Source organism: Pan troglodytes, chromosome 2 (assembly GCF_028858775.2).
Source record: "Pan troglodytes isolate AG18354 chromosome 2, NHGRI_mPanTro3-v2.0_pri, whole genome shotgun sequence".
NCBI lineage: Eukaryota > Metazoa > Chordata > Mammalia > Primates > Hominidae > Pan > Pan troglodytes.
The window spans coordinates 22,357,953-22,371,221 of NC_086015.1; the positions used below are offsets into that span (position 1 = coordinate 22,357,953).

A 13,269-nucleotide genomic window follows, 5' to 3' on the forward strand; every position below is an offset into this window, starting at 1 on the left:
TTAACATATTAGAAAATCTTAGTATTTATGGATTTGTGAAACAAATTTCCTTTTTTTTTTGCCACTAAAGGGCCATGCCTCTTAGAGATGGGTTAGAGAAAAACAGTCACTACCACAGGGGTTCCTAGACTGTGTCCTCAGTAGCCCCAGGTTTCCATTAGAGGTGTTTCAGAAGTACCCGCGTTGTGTATGTGTAGGGTTAAGGGGTTGATGAGAAGGTCCCTGCCCCCATTCAATCCTCAGGTCAATCAAAATGGAGAAAACTTTCATCTGATTTATATATTTCAGTTCTGAATGAGATTTCATTAATTAAATGATGGTTCTAGAGCTTACAATTTTTGGTTTACAATTGCACTAGCACCTATATACCTCATTGTTTTCCTGGTCCTGTTACAAACACAGAGACTGGGCTTACAATTTCTGAATAAAGCATCTAAATTGTTACGGGTATTGACATCATGTCATCCAAGTAATTTTAAAGGTAAATAAGATTAGCAGAGTATCCTTTCAGAAATGTCTACCTGCCAGGAGAACACCAACAAGTTTTTCCAAAGACACAGGGGTTTTCCAAACAGAAGGAGATAAGGTAGGACAGATACAGGATAGAGGCAGGATACAGAATGGAAGAGTGGCACAAGCATTGGATGTGTGGGTGGGTAGGGTCGGGGAGGGGAGTGGCTCTGCAAATGCTAGGAAACTAGCAGTGATCAAATACCAGTCCCTGCTTTCTCATCACTGCCTCTCAAAGAGCACATGGCTATACAGTCTTTGTCTAACTAGCTGCCTTGTGCCTTGTCCTCCAGTCTAACAGAAGATCAAAGAAGGTGAGTAGAAAAGGTGGTAAGGGGGGAGACAGGTAGAAAATAATTGAGCACATAACCGTCTCATAACTTTATATTATATGTGGCTCAATGCTAATTTGCTCAGAAATACAAGCATAAACTTCTGTTTAGAAATTAAGCTTGATGGATAAGGCTTTCGTCCTTATGGTTATCCAGGGTCCAAGCTATTTAGTCTCTTTAATCAAAATACTAAAATAAAATCATTACCCATTAGGCTATTACCCTTCCCCCAATCTCCAAACATAGAAGCAAAAATTAATTGCAAGCCAGGAAGAAAGAAGGTAATTTAGACAGTAACAGCTTGGCATGGACTAAGCTAGATTTCCAAATAGCATTTGTCTGTTTGTGAATGTATATTTTATTTACAACCTTCACTTCCTTGACCTTGTTGAAAGTAATTTATTTTTACCTAATCTGCATTTCATTTAAACAACCAAATACTTCATCAGTGAACCAGTCAAGTAACACCCATGACAAGCAGCACTCCTGTTGGTACCATAAGTAAAATGGGTAAACATTTAAACGCGACATTTGGGGATGGACACATCTCAGCAGCTATTAAATGCTACAGGTACCAATTTATAAACTTGCAAAAATGGATTTCAAGGTATTCTTTTTTTTTTTTCAAGGTATTCTCTCAAATGAGCTGTCACTCCCTGCTTCCTTTTCCTTTGTATTTACTCCCTATCTCCCTAATCTCTTCCAAATCTGTGATTTCTCATCAATCGAGTATTCTCACATTGCCCTGCTTTCCCCTGTTTAATGTGCTATTAAAGTTTTTAATGTGCCAGAAAAAAACTTCCATCAATCAATCAATCAATCAATCAATCAATCAAAAGAGCAGCTAAGGGTGGACCTTCAGGCATCAATTGAAAAGCAAACAAAAAAGAGACATATTTAAAGAGGAAAGTCTTTAGCAACCTTCAAATCATATCATGCTAGCAATCACCACCCTACCACATATTAAACCAAGCCCATTCCCCAATGGAATTCAGCTCATCTCATACTCTATACTGTACTGACGCTGCTAGGTCTCTGTATGATAATAGGGAGAGTTCCCAGTCATCTATCAACAAGTCTCAGATGAAAAGTGTATATCAATCACGAGCTCAACTCACACCATGTAATATGGAGTTCATATACTGGATTCCAACAATCAATTCAACCCATTATATGCCACCTGTAAATAACCCTTCTTGGCTCTAGACCCCAAAATATCACTTTTCCACCTACCCCCCAAACTAAGCTCTTCCATTATCCAAACTCTTACCTTTTGTTTCCCAGACTAGAACACCTGTCAGCAGTGTCTTCAATCAAAATAGCATCCTCTGTAATACTTGTGTACCTGTTTCAGTCACAAACACACAGACCTAGAACTTCAAGGGATGTCAGATATAATATGACCTAATCTATTTTACTTTCCTGAAGGGGAAGTTCACTGTCTGAGAGGTTAAACGGCTTGCCTGGGACTACACAGCAGGTTAGCAGTGGAACTGGGACTACCACTCTTTGCAGTTCCCAGTGTTTTCCATGAATGATGCAATTCATGTACAAGTTGTTAGGTAAAACATCGGTGAGTTTGCAAATTAGGTACTATTGCCTTATTTCTGTATTATGTAGAAAATCAGAGCCATGCCCTCTAGTTCCTTTCAGCTTAGGCTACACTGCAAATGATACTGATGACTTCAACAATGATGATGAAAAATGAAGACAGTGGGTCCAGAAGAAAACAACAAAGAACATTAAAAGGAATCACTTTTCCTTCCTGTGTGTTTTCATGAAGATATGAGAGCACTGGAGAATAGCAATTGCAGAGTGACTGAGGATGGTGGATTCAGTTGGGGCAAGATAAAGTTTGTAACACTTCTATTGATTCTTCATCGGTGACTTGTTAACAGACAAATGGAAAATGTCTTCTTATTAGATAGGGACCTAGAAGGGTCCGTAAATAAATAATTTGTCTTTGAAACGCAGGATTCTTGTAGTCTAACGATTAATTTAATGAAAAGATGTGCTCTTTCTTTGTACTCAGAATATTGATCTTGTTAAACTCCGTATACACAACAGCATCCCTAATGAAGCAACTTTTTCCCCTCTCTTTTCTGTTCCCTTTTGTATTAACAGGCATGCCAGGCAAAGAAATACAAATACACAAAAACGTTTGCAAACATGAAAAACTGGGGGATAATTTTTTATCTTGCAAGTGAAATCTTTCATTTGCAAAGGAACAATTGAGGACTCCTTTTAATGGTGAGCTCCACCAGTGATTGCAAAAAGTGATTGAACTTGCATGCTGGCTTATCCCTAACATACCTTCAAGTAGCTGTACAAAAAACTTCAGGGTTATTAAAGCAAGGGCATTAGCAATGAAACCATAAATTTTATTTACCTCCACTTTTCTTATTTCTTAGACTTATCCCACACAACTATGCTTTGAATAGCAAACCCCCATTTGGGAATCCTAAAATACAAGTGACTACAGCAGGGATGGGTTTATCTCCCTGATTAGCAATGGGTATTTTTACTTCTGTGTTAAGAAAGGTTCTGAGGTGATATCTGTACTCATCAGGAGAGTGTTGTGATATGGGAATTGAATCAAATATTCTACAATAACTATATCTTGCAAAATGATTACAAAGGTAGATTAAGATGGGAGAAACAAATGACCTAAATTAGATGGAAGAAAAGTTCTAACTAAAAGGCAAAGACAGTATTTTATTTTCCCTTTAAAGTGATATTTAGGCCAAAAGAAACTATGAATAGGAAGAAAAAATATCAGATTTTAAAGCTGAAAGTTATCGTGGAGTAAACACAAAACACATGGAAAATAGACTAAGTGGGAAGAAAGTTCCAGAAAAAAACTAGGAAGCAAAGATTATACAAAGAAGAAAAAGAAACACGACATGAGGAAACTACTAAGCAAAAGGGAAAATGAGTAAGGAATCAAAAAACCCCAACTATTCTTTGGGAAAGTACACCTTCTCTCAGTTGGACAGCAGGAATCACCACCACCACCATTCTAAGTAGCTTCCAAGCTAGGTTCATAACTGAAGTCATAAAACAAAAATAAAGATAAAAAGAAAAAGAGTGTATTTTATTTGGAGTTAAAAGATATTTAAGTAGGCTATATCTATGTTTTAAATGGTCTCTAAAGTGGATTGTTGTGATCTGGTTCCAGGACGTATGATTCAAAAACACCACTGATCCTATTTCCTCCTCCGCTCTTAGCTTTAGTTTTCCACCAGCTTATCTGCCTTCTTATGGATCCAATTTTTTATAGGGGGATTCTTCCGAGACTGGTGATAACTTTAGCCTTAAACAGTTACCTACTGTGCCTGCATTTTGCCAGGTTATCTCCAATTTCTATAAAAACAGAATCCTCAGGGTTTCCAACTCTGCCTTTCAAATCAATTACACAAATCCACAAATATCTCCATGAAATAAAGTTCCTAACTGGGGCCATTTTTGGTTTTTGAGTGTCTGGTATCTGACTATAAAGCCTGAAGTAACAACTTTGCATTAAAAAAAAAAAAAAAGAAAGAAAAACTGTCCTTTAGAAAACTACCTGTGTCCAGTCTTAGAAATCCTTTCAGAATTTAGGTTCAAATAAACAGTTTAACACTGAAAACATAATACGGCATAGAATCAAGGGACATTATGCACCCTACCCACCCCCCTCCCACAAAAAAAAACTTACAGAAAAAAAATGAAAAGCCCAATACAGAATACAATCTTTTTACCATTTGAATTTTGGTAAAAGTATAAAAATGGAATTTGATGAAGGTTTTGATAAAATAACCTGGAAAAAAACTAGACAACCCCATTTTTCTAGACACAACTTCTTTTGACTGCATTTTATTTTTATTTAAGAACATCTTACACACACATACATACCCCAACCCTTAAAAAAAAAGGGGGGGCCTGAAATTTTAGTTACACCACATGTGGTTTTCATTTGTGAAAAATGAACAAGCTGTTTGTGGTTAAACTGTCTAATCGCCTGTTATCAATCTAGCACTGCATTCAAGATTTACAGGATACATCAGCTTCTGTGCCACATTAGCTGTAAGGGGGGGGGGGTGGTGGGAGGAAAAAGGAGGAGGAGAGAGTTTATCCTGAGGAATAATATTTCCAATGCAGCCACACTCGCACTACATCTGGTTGTGCTGGTAGCGGCAGTTAAATTGAAATATTTCACAGCGTGTGTCAGAAACATGCAGAATGGTAATTATGACAGATCTGATTAAGCCGGAGTGCCACAAGCTCCCTGGCCAGCGCCGGTTGTGCAGGTGTGACCTTGTGCGTGCCTGCGTGTGTAAATAAAATTAATTACAAGCGAGAGGGTGAAGGCTTCAGTGACATCACAAAGCGGAGAAACTCCCAAGGGGGAGACCTAATGGAATATTTTCCCTCAGTCTAATAATACAGTTCATATTGACTTGAGGTAATTAGTGGGATCATTAAAGCAGTTTTCCCGGCGTATTTGGCTGCCTGATCAGATTAGTGAAAATGTTCTTCAGAACAAGCCCTGTGTGGTCTGCCAGAGAGGAGGAAATAAAAAGCAACAAAGCATATTTTGGAATGATAAGCAGCGCTGGACTTTTACTACAGCAAAAAATCTCTACTTTTCTCTGGAGCCGACAGATCTAACTGTCTTGTCCATTTGAATTCTTCTATCCAACCTGTATATTCTTATACACATTCTGAACTACTTCTTTCAATTCCCCTTTCCCTCTGTTAAATCAGACTGCTTTATCACTCAGAGCCATCCCCAACTCCCCAACAAATCTCCTCTAAACAAGGCAATTTTAAAATTGGGGAAAAGTATCTTAAATGACTGCTTTACTGTTAACTGACAATATGGGACAACTGAGAGAGGCAAAAAAAAAAAAAAAGGAAAAACAAAAAAGAAAAAAGAAAAAGAAAAGAAAAGAAAAAAAAACCCTAAAAACAAGGAAAGAAATGCCACTTAAGATTCACCTGCTAAACAAAAGACTCCTCTCTTATGTAACACATAACAGATTTAAATATTTACTCAAATTTGGACCTCAAAATGGGTTTAGCATAGGACAGAGTTGGGGCATGCATTCTTCCTGTTGAACAGAAAACAGAGGCCTCATCAAGAAAAGGGCCATTTGTTTGAAAATACTCTATTGAGCATGCTCTACCTTGCCACTGGAATATGCCAAGTGCTGTCACAGATGGCAGGCTCTGACAGTTCCCATCCGTAGCGTCGATACTCGACAGTTCAGCACAAGATCAGTGACATTCTGTCTCATTAGAACCACGCTAATTATCACAGCTAGTTTCAGGGGAAACCATGTGTTGCAATGGTCAATTTGAAGGAGTCTGTGCATCAACAAACTGGTAATAAGGATCAGACACCTTATTATATGACAGCATGCTGCCTATGATCTGATTTACGAAATCAGAGGCACTGAGGCGGCCGAGGAGGCTGGCAGTTTATGAAACAGTGTGTTTAAACCCAATTCCTGAAGCATCTTGGTTGAAAAGGGAATTGTTAAAAAAATACACAAAGGCAACTGGAATAGTTGAATCACAAAATCAAAGGAGAATAGATTTTCTATTAACATACAACAGAAGTAGATTAAGACTTAGGAAAAAAACATCAATTTGACAATTGTATGCTGATTTCATAAATGGTTTACAACTTCTATTTTTACATGGTATGTAATTATAAATTACAGAGTAGTTATATGTCTACTAATCTCTAAAATATAGATACATATTTTTAAATGGGTGGTCTATGATTTGTGTCATTCTGCCAAGCAAATGGGTTGCATATCTAAAAGTATAACAAGTATACTTAGAAAAATGAGTAATCTCTAAGGTTACTTTTTAAGATACCATCGATATTCTTGGCAGGGCAGAAAATTTCTACATTAGATTCATTTTACTAACATAAGTTCTTCCATTCCTCTCTTAGCACCTTTCACTGATGTGAAATTTTAATGGTACGGTTTCTTCCACAGCTATTTTTCTATTGTCCTTTAGTATAAATGCATTTTCATTGCTCGTTCACTTCACAGGGTCTTTATTTTCATTTGTCATGTGAGGAAAAAAGAAGATAAAGTTAAAATAAAACCTACCTTCATTATCAAAAACATAAAAGACAACTACTGAGACTTTTAAGAAAAAACACTTTCATCTTCTAACTTGGTAGATTGTTAAAGGATTATATCAGTGTTATAGCTGTGTGATAAGTTTAACTGAATGACACTCAGTTTTAAGATTATTTCCTGTTAGGAGTGAAACCTTGTTGATTTGCCGTTTTCCCTGCTTTCTGCACCCACCCGAACCTGTCCTGAAGAACTAACTCTTCAACTAACAAAGCTGAATATAGAAGAGCTTCCAAAAAGAGAAAACGTCATAGAATATTCTTAGTTTACACTTTTCAGCTTACACTAACATTTTAGGACAAAAGGTGCTCTCATATTAAAGCAGGTTCTATGAATATATAGTTGGCATAGCCGTGCTTCAGAACATATATGCTGGATTGCTGTAAAGGGACCACTCTTGCAGTGAACTTCTTTGTGCTTCCTTACATGATGAACCTCCTTAAAGCTGGCTCAATATTCACAAATTAATTCTCTTCAAATCTGGTCTAAAAATTTTCTTATGACATCTTCTAAAGATGCAGAAATGAGGCTTAATGAGTTATGTCTATATTTGTAACAGTTAAGCTTATTAAGTGGGTCGAAGAGAAAATATATTTGACTTTCAGTTAATTCTAAATTTATGGGGAAAAGGTGAAAATTTTAAATTATTTCAAAGAAGCAACACGATAACCAGAGATCTTCTGTTCATTTTTTTAAAAGTAGGTAATACCAAGTGTCTAGGGGATAAATCACCTCTTCATACGACTTTTTAGCCAAAAATATGATAAGTAAGCAATTGTTCTATTTAATAATTCTGGACCTCATAGATCAAATCCTAAATACACTAAAACAAACATACTTATTTTTAGGAGGCAGAAATCTCAAAAGAAGGCATATTCAGATCCACAAATTTAATTAGCTCTTAAAAAATCATACATAATCATGTACCTTCAAACTATTAATGTCAATATTTAAAGCCATTAATTTTAATAGTCCTGTTTGGCATTCAACTAGAAATATAAAAATATATCAACGTTTTAGAAAATTGAATCCAATATGAATTCCCAACATTAAGATGTAAGAGATTGTTATAAATGGCCACTAATATAGAACACCTTAAATAGGAGACTGATGAACTCCACATCCTTCTTACTCAAGAATGGAGCGCAGCGACCTTCAAAGATCTGTGTTAAACTTAACACCAGCAGACTGCTGAGATGCAGGGACCACACTCTGGACTGTCTTACTTGTCTTCTTGTTTTCCCCACAAATACTTCTCTTGCCTCCTCCTCTTCCAGGCAAGTGGGTCCCAGGGAAACAGAAGCTGTATCCCCCTCAGGGTGTCCTCTACACATTTAGATGGAGAACATGTAAAGGGGCAGTTCTCTCTTTAGAAAGTGAATGAAGAAGGCTTCGTTTGCCCAAGAGAAGGGGCTCTTAGGCCACAATGTGAAGATCCCACAGACCACTACAAAAGGATGTAGCACCGGAAATAACAGAAACCATGATTCTCAAATCTGCAGGGCCTCCTGTGTGCCTTAAATAGGAGGCTACACAGGTGAACTCTTGTTGCAGCAAAGTCTGTTATATGAACATTCCAAAAAAATGAATCAGCACAGAATTTAAAACTGAAGTGTAATTTAATTCTAACAGAATAAAAGATGCCTTCACTAGCATGCTAGCATACAGAATGCAATGTCAATGGTTCCATGATTTTATTCCTGGATTTTGTCACTATAGATCTATTTTCAGCAATGAAAATTACATTTTTAGCCCTATTTCTAGCCCCAATGATTTGTGACGCATGTCTTACTTGCATTTAAGACATCCATTACCATGTGAGAATTTCCAAACCTAAAGGTCAGAATGACGTTTTCTTTCACCTACAAACCTAAGGAAAATGGAGGTATTCTTTTTCTCTCTTTCATCCTTGTTTTCCCCTCTCTCTCATCCTAGGGGCCATGAATCTCAATGACAAACAAAAGTGACTGAAAAGTAGATGAAAGAGAAGGCTTTAAATTATTCGGTCTCTTCTACTAGCCATGTTATTTTTGCATAGTCAGAAATGCTCTTTATTTATATTTTTTTAGTATTAAAAACATACCTATTCATCAGCCAAAGTTGTAGCAGCCAGAAAGCACTACAACTCAGAGACTGCAAAAATATTATACCAAAAGTATGTTAGTCAAACAGAATTTTCATCAGCTAGTTGCTTTATCCAAAATAAATACATTGTTCAATAAAACACTAGAGGAAATTATTTTCCAAGCACAAGTGATGATGCAGAGTGGTTCTGTGAAAGCCCTTTACTGTCTTACTGCACTACTGTACCTGCAAGCTCCACCTATGCAAACATGAAAATCAATGTAACAATTCAGCGTACAAGGCAAGGCCTACGGTGCTGCTAATGTCTCCTTGCTGGACACACACCTTAAGTCTCAGAGCTCTCAAGGGGTTTGCTGTGGAATAAAATTAGATTCCAACATCTGCCACCATTAAGGAAAAAATTCCATTTCCATCTCCCATATGAAAACACTATAACCAATGAACAGTAACTGAACCTTGATACTGTAATGGTTATTACCCAAATCAACTATTTTTTTAAACAGTAAAATTAGCAAATTCTGCTCTCATAATTATTTGAATGTTATCAGACTAAATGTTTGATAAAATTCCAATATGATTCACTTAGAAAAACTGCTGCTTATTTGAATACCCAGAATATAAAGTGTATTCATTTGTAGCTACTCACATTATGTTTAAAGCATATCATCTTTTTAAAGTTTGCATTAGCCTGCTTTCCTAACCAAGCACAAAAAGTAGCCTACCTTCAGTTTTTACTTGCATATTTTATCAGACATTTCTATTAGAGTTAAAAACAATTCCATATCTATTATTCATTGAAGAGACAATACATGTGAAATGGTGGAATCCACGAGTTGGCTTCTTTTACCGAAAATACACTGTGCATTAGTCACTGCAGAGCACGCTTTACCTTTTAAAATGGAAGGTATTTATGATACATAAATACCTGATAAATAAATCTCTATCCATGTGGAGGACTGAACCTCTTGCTTAGCACATTATGAAACGTTACCATTTGGGTATAGTGCTATATAATTTAAAAGCTCTTTTGCATACATTGTAGCATGTGCCTTCTATGTTAAAAGAATCCTGGGCTCAAAAGTTAAAATTTCCCAATATTATACCACCAATGACATAACCTGGATCAGAGTTGGCCTCCTTTGACTCCTCCACCCTGTACACCCACCTCCATTAGGTATGATAGAGCCTGGATTCTGAAGGCTCTGTGTTGGTAAGAACCTTGTGTTCCATGAATATGTCAATGAAGAAAGGAAAGCCCTCACTGTTTCTACTATCAATAAGACCAGTATCCCTAATTCCTCTTCCTCAGATCAGGGTAGTACTTCAGTGATGATGCTGCCTTGAACCCTGAAGACAGTCTAAAATAGGAGAAATGCAGAGAATTTGGAGTTGGCTGTACTACATTTATTATTTAAGAAACTCTCATGTGTAAAAGTAAGAAAATAATAGCTCACAGGGTTACTAAATTAATGCAGATAATCTATAATGCATGATAGGGTCTAGCACAAAAAAACACGATGGTTAAGTCAACCCAGACAACCAGGGCAAGACACAGAAGCAGATGTAGGTAGACGGGCTGAGACAGAAGAGACTCTGGTTCTTCCTGCTTCACACACATTTTGTCTTGGGGGACTGCTGCCTCATTTTGGCAAGCCCTGGCACACATCTGAGGCCTAAATATCTATTTTAGAAGTGCAATATTTTGACCATTAAAAAGGTCAGTCTGATTTGAAGGGTTTTTTTTTTTTTGCTGTTAGTTTTTCTGTTTCCTTCACAAAACATCATAGCATGAGAACAGAACCTAAGTAAATGGCCACTTTTCCTTATTAAGTCGGGTTTCTTTTGTTAGTGATATACACAGGTTTTGGACTGTCTAATTTTTTAAGCAATCATCAATCTTTCTACATATTTTCATAAACAGGGTAGTGCTAACATTAAACTGAACAACTAAGTCAAGACTACAAAAATGCTCTACTAGGACGTTAGAGTAAATTAGAAGTTGAGAATAACTATCCAAGGGAATAAAGTTAATAGTTTGCTTGACTCCCATAGCCCACTATTGGCCCCTTTGATTTTCTCTTAACCAGTAATGAGTAATTAGCTAAAAGCTTTGGGGCTTTGGGTTTACATCATCACAGAAGATGCTTGGAATTTGCTTATTTACATTGCTGAAATAGAGACCCATGAGGAGCTGTGTAGGACAGGGTAACAAAGAGCAGGGATGTTTAAAATGGCTTAGAACATCACCTATATGACATTATTAGCCAGTTGCTGCTACTGTCTAAATAGCTCCAAAATCAGTACTCAGCCCAGGTTGGGGAGAACCCGGGGTATCATTTAAAAGGATGAAGTCAAAGATAGCAAAGGAATTATCAATCACAGGGAATCAGAAAGGAAAATGATGGCAGGGGGTGGGGGTAGATTGAATTAAATGACAGGTGATAGATAACTAAATATGGTTATTAATAAGTTATAATATTAATTTTTGTTTTAAAGCTAACCTTTACTATAATACATGTCCAGTTTCTCCATTTTGGAGATTTAGGGAAACAGGCTTTTGTAGGAATGCAGTCTGATTATTACTGATGATCGGACAGGTCAGAAAAAAAATGTAGAATAAGAAAGGCAAGATAATATATATTTAAATATGATATCCTCATCATAATTAGGCTAAAGAGCCAAAACAAGAATGTGTGGGGTGGGCAAGTAGGTGGGGGGGGGGGGGGAAGTGAGACCAGGACATTTCTCTTAAATGCGTAGTCTTGGCATGTAAATGAAGACATCTGAAGAAGCACACAGGTTTAAAGCGGCTCTAACATTCTATCATAATTAGAAACATTTCAAGAGCCCTGTAATTTCCAATCAAAATTACAGTAATTTCCGATATACAAGCCATGATTCATGACAGAATTTTACATTCCATGAGAGATTACGGTGGCCTGATGTATGACACGCTGAGTACAGCACTAACATAAACAATTCAGTTTAATGTTTAAACAGCACTTGATGTTTAGAATCTCACAATAAAAGAAACATATTATTGTAGAAATTATCACTTTGACAGTGATTGAAGGGTAGGAAGGCATGTGGCCTATAAAGCTATAATTTTTACAGTCCACAGCTTGAGTTTAATCATTTTTATATAACATTTCCAAGATATCCCTTAAGTATTTCATCAGGCCTATAACTTAAACAAGAACAACATTCTTCTAAAGCAAAACTCCTGTCAAGTAACACTATAAATGTCGATAGGGTAAAAGTTTAGGAAAATCTGAAAAGATTATTATGTTACAAATATATCGGATTATAAATACTCCCACAATTGTGTATTTCATCAGAAGTTGACAACAGCCAGGCTGTTTTAGGATTCATTAATGGTAATAAAAATATACTTGTGTAAAATTTCAAGTGTTAAAATCTTACCTGGAGTCCCTATTTGCCTCTAATGTCACCTTGATAGTGTTATCAAATTCTTTTTCAAGGGGGAAAAGAGTTTAGTGTTCTTCTGGTCCTTTAAAAAGTATTCTTGGCTTTGGAGAAGGGTTTATAGATAACTAAGTTTGTTCATGTAGATGATTCCACTTTTGATGAACATGAATTATTAATATTTGACAGTTATGCTGATAAAAGACTATACGACCTATCCTTTTTTATTTAGTTTGGTAGAAGTTTACAACTTTTCCAATTCAAGGCTATTCAGCTGTAATTCAGAGTTGGACAAGTTGTAATCAATCTGTGTGTCTTGTATACTCTACAGAAAAATTAAAATCATTAATATGCAAAGCTATGTGTGTGTGTGTGTCAGTTTGTCTTAATAAGTGTATTTAATAGTTGCAGCCAGCTGAGATGAGAGGCAACTATGCTCACCGCTATACCACCAATGCCACATTAGATGGCTGAATTGGAACAGAAGAAACTGTATAAAGTTTTGTAGCATTTTAGTAGGAAAAAAAATAAAGATCATCTAAGCAATAATGAAATAATAGTAATTCACATTATTTATTCTACTACAATAGACCAGACTGAGAAACTGACTATCCATTATGATATCCTTTTCAAAATACCTATTAACTGACTTGGGGATTTACCATAAAATCCTTGGTCTGAGGAGTGGCTATTGGAAAAAACAAAACTAAGTGCCTATAACCTGAATTTGAATATTGTTTCATTTTAGAGCTCTGGAAATAATCCTAGACATAGAG

General features: G+C 36.3%; 1 protein-coding gene across 10 annotated transcripts in view; it reads right to left on the reverse strand.

Moving 5' to 3' along the window:
- The window catches only part of SATB1 (SATB homeobox 1), a 97,484-nt gene that overhangs the window by 16,866 nt on the left and 67,349 nt on the right, over positions 1-13,269 (reverse strand). The window lies entirely within an intron of this gene.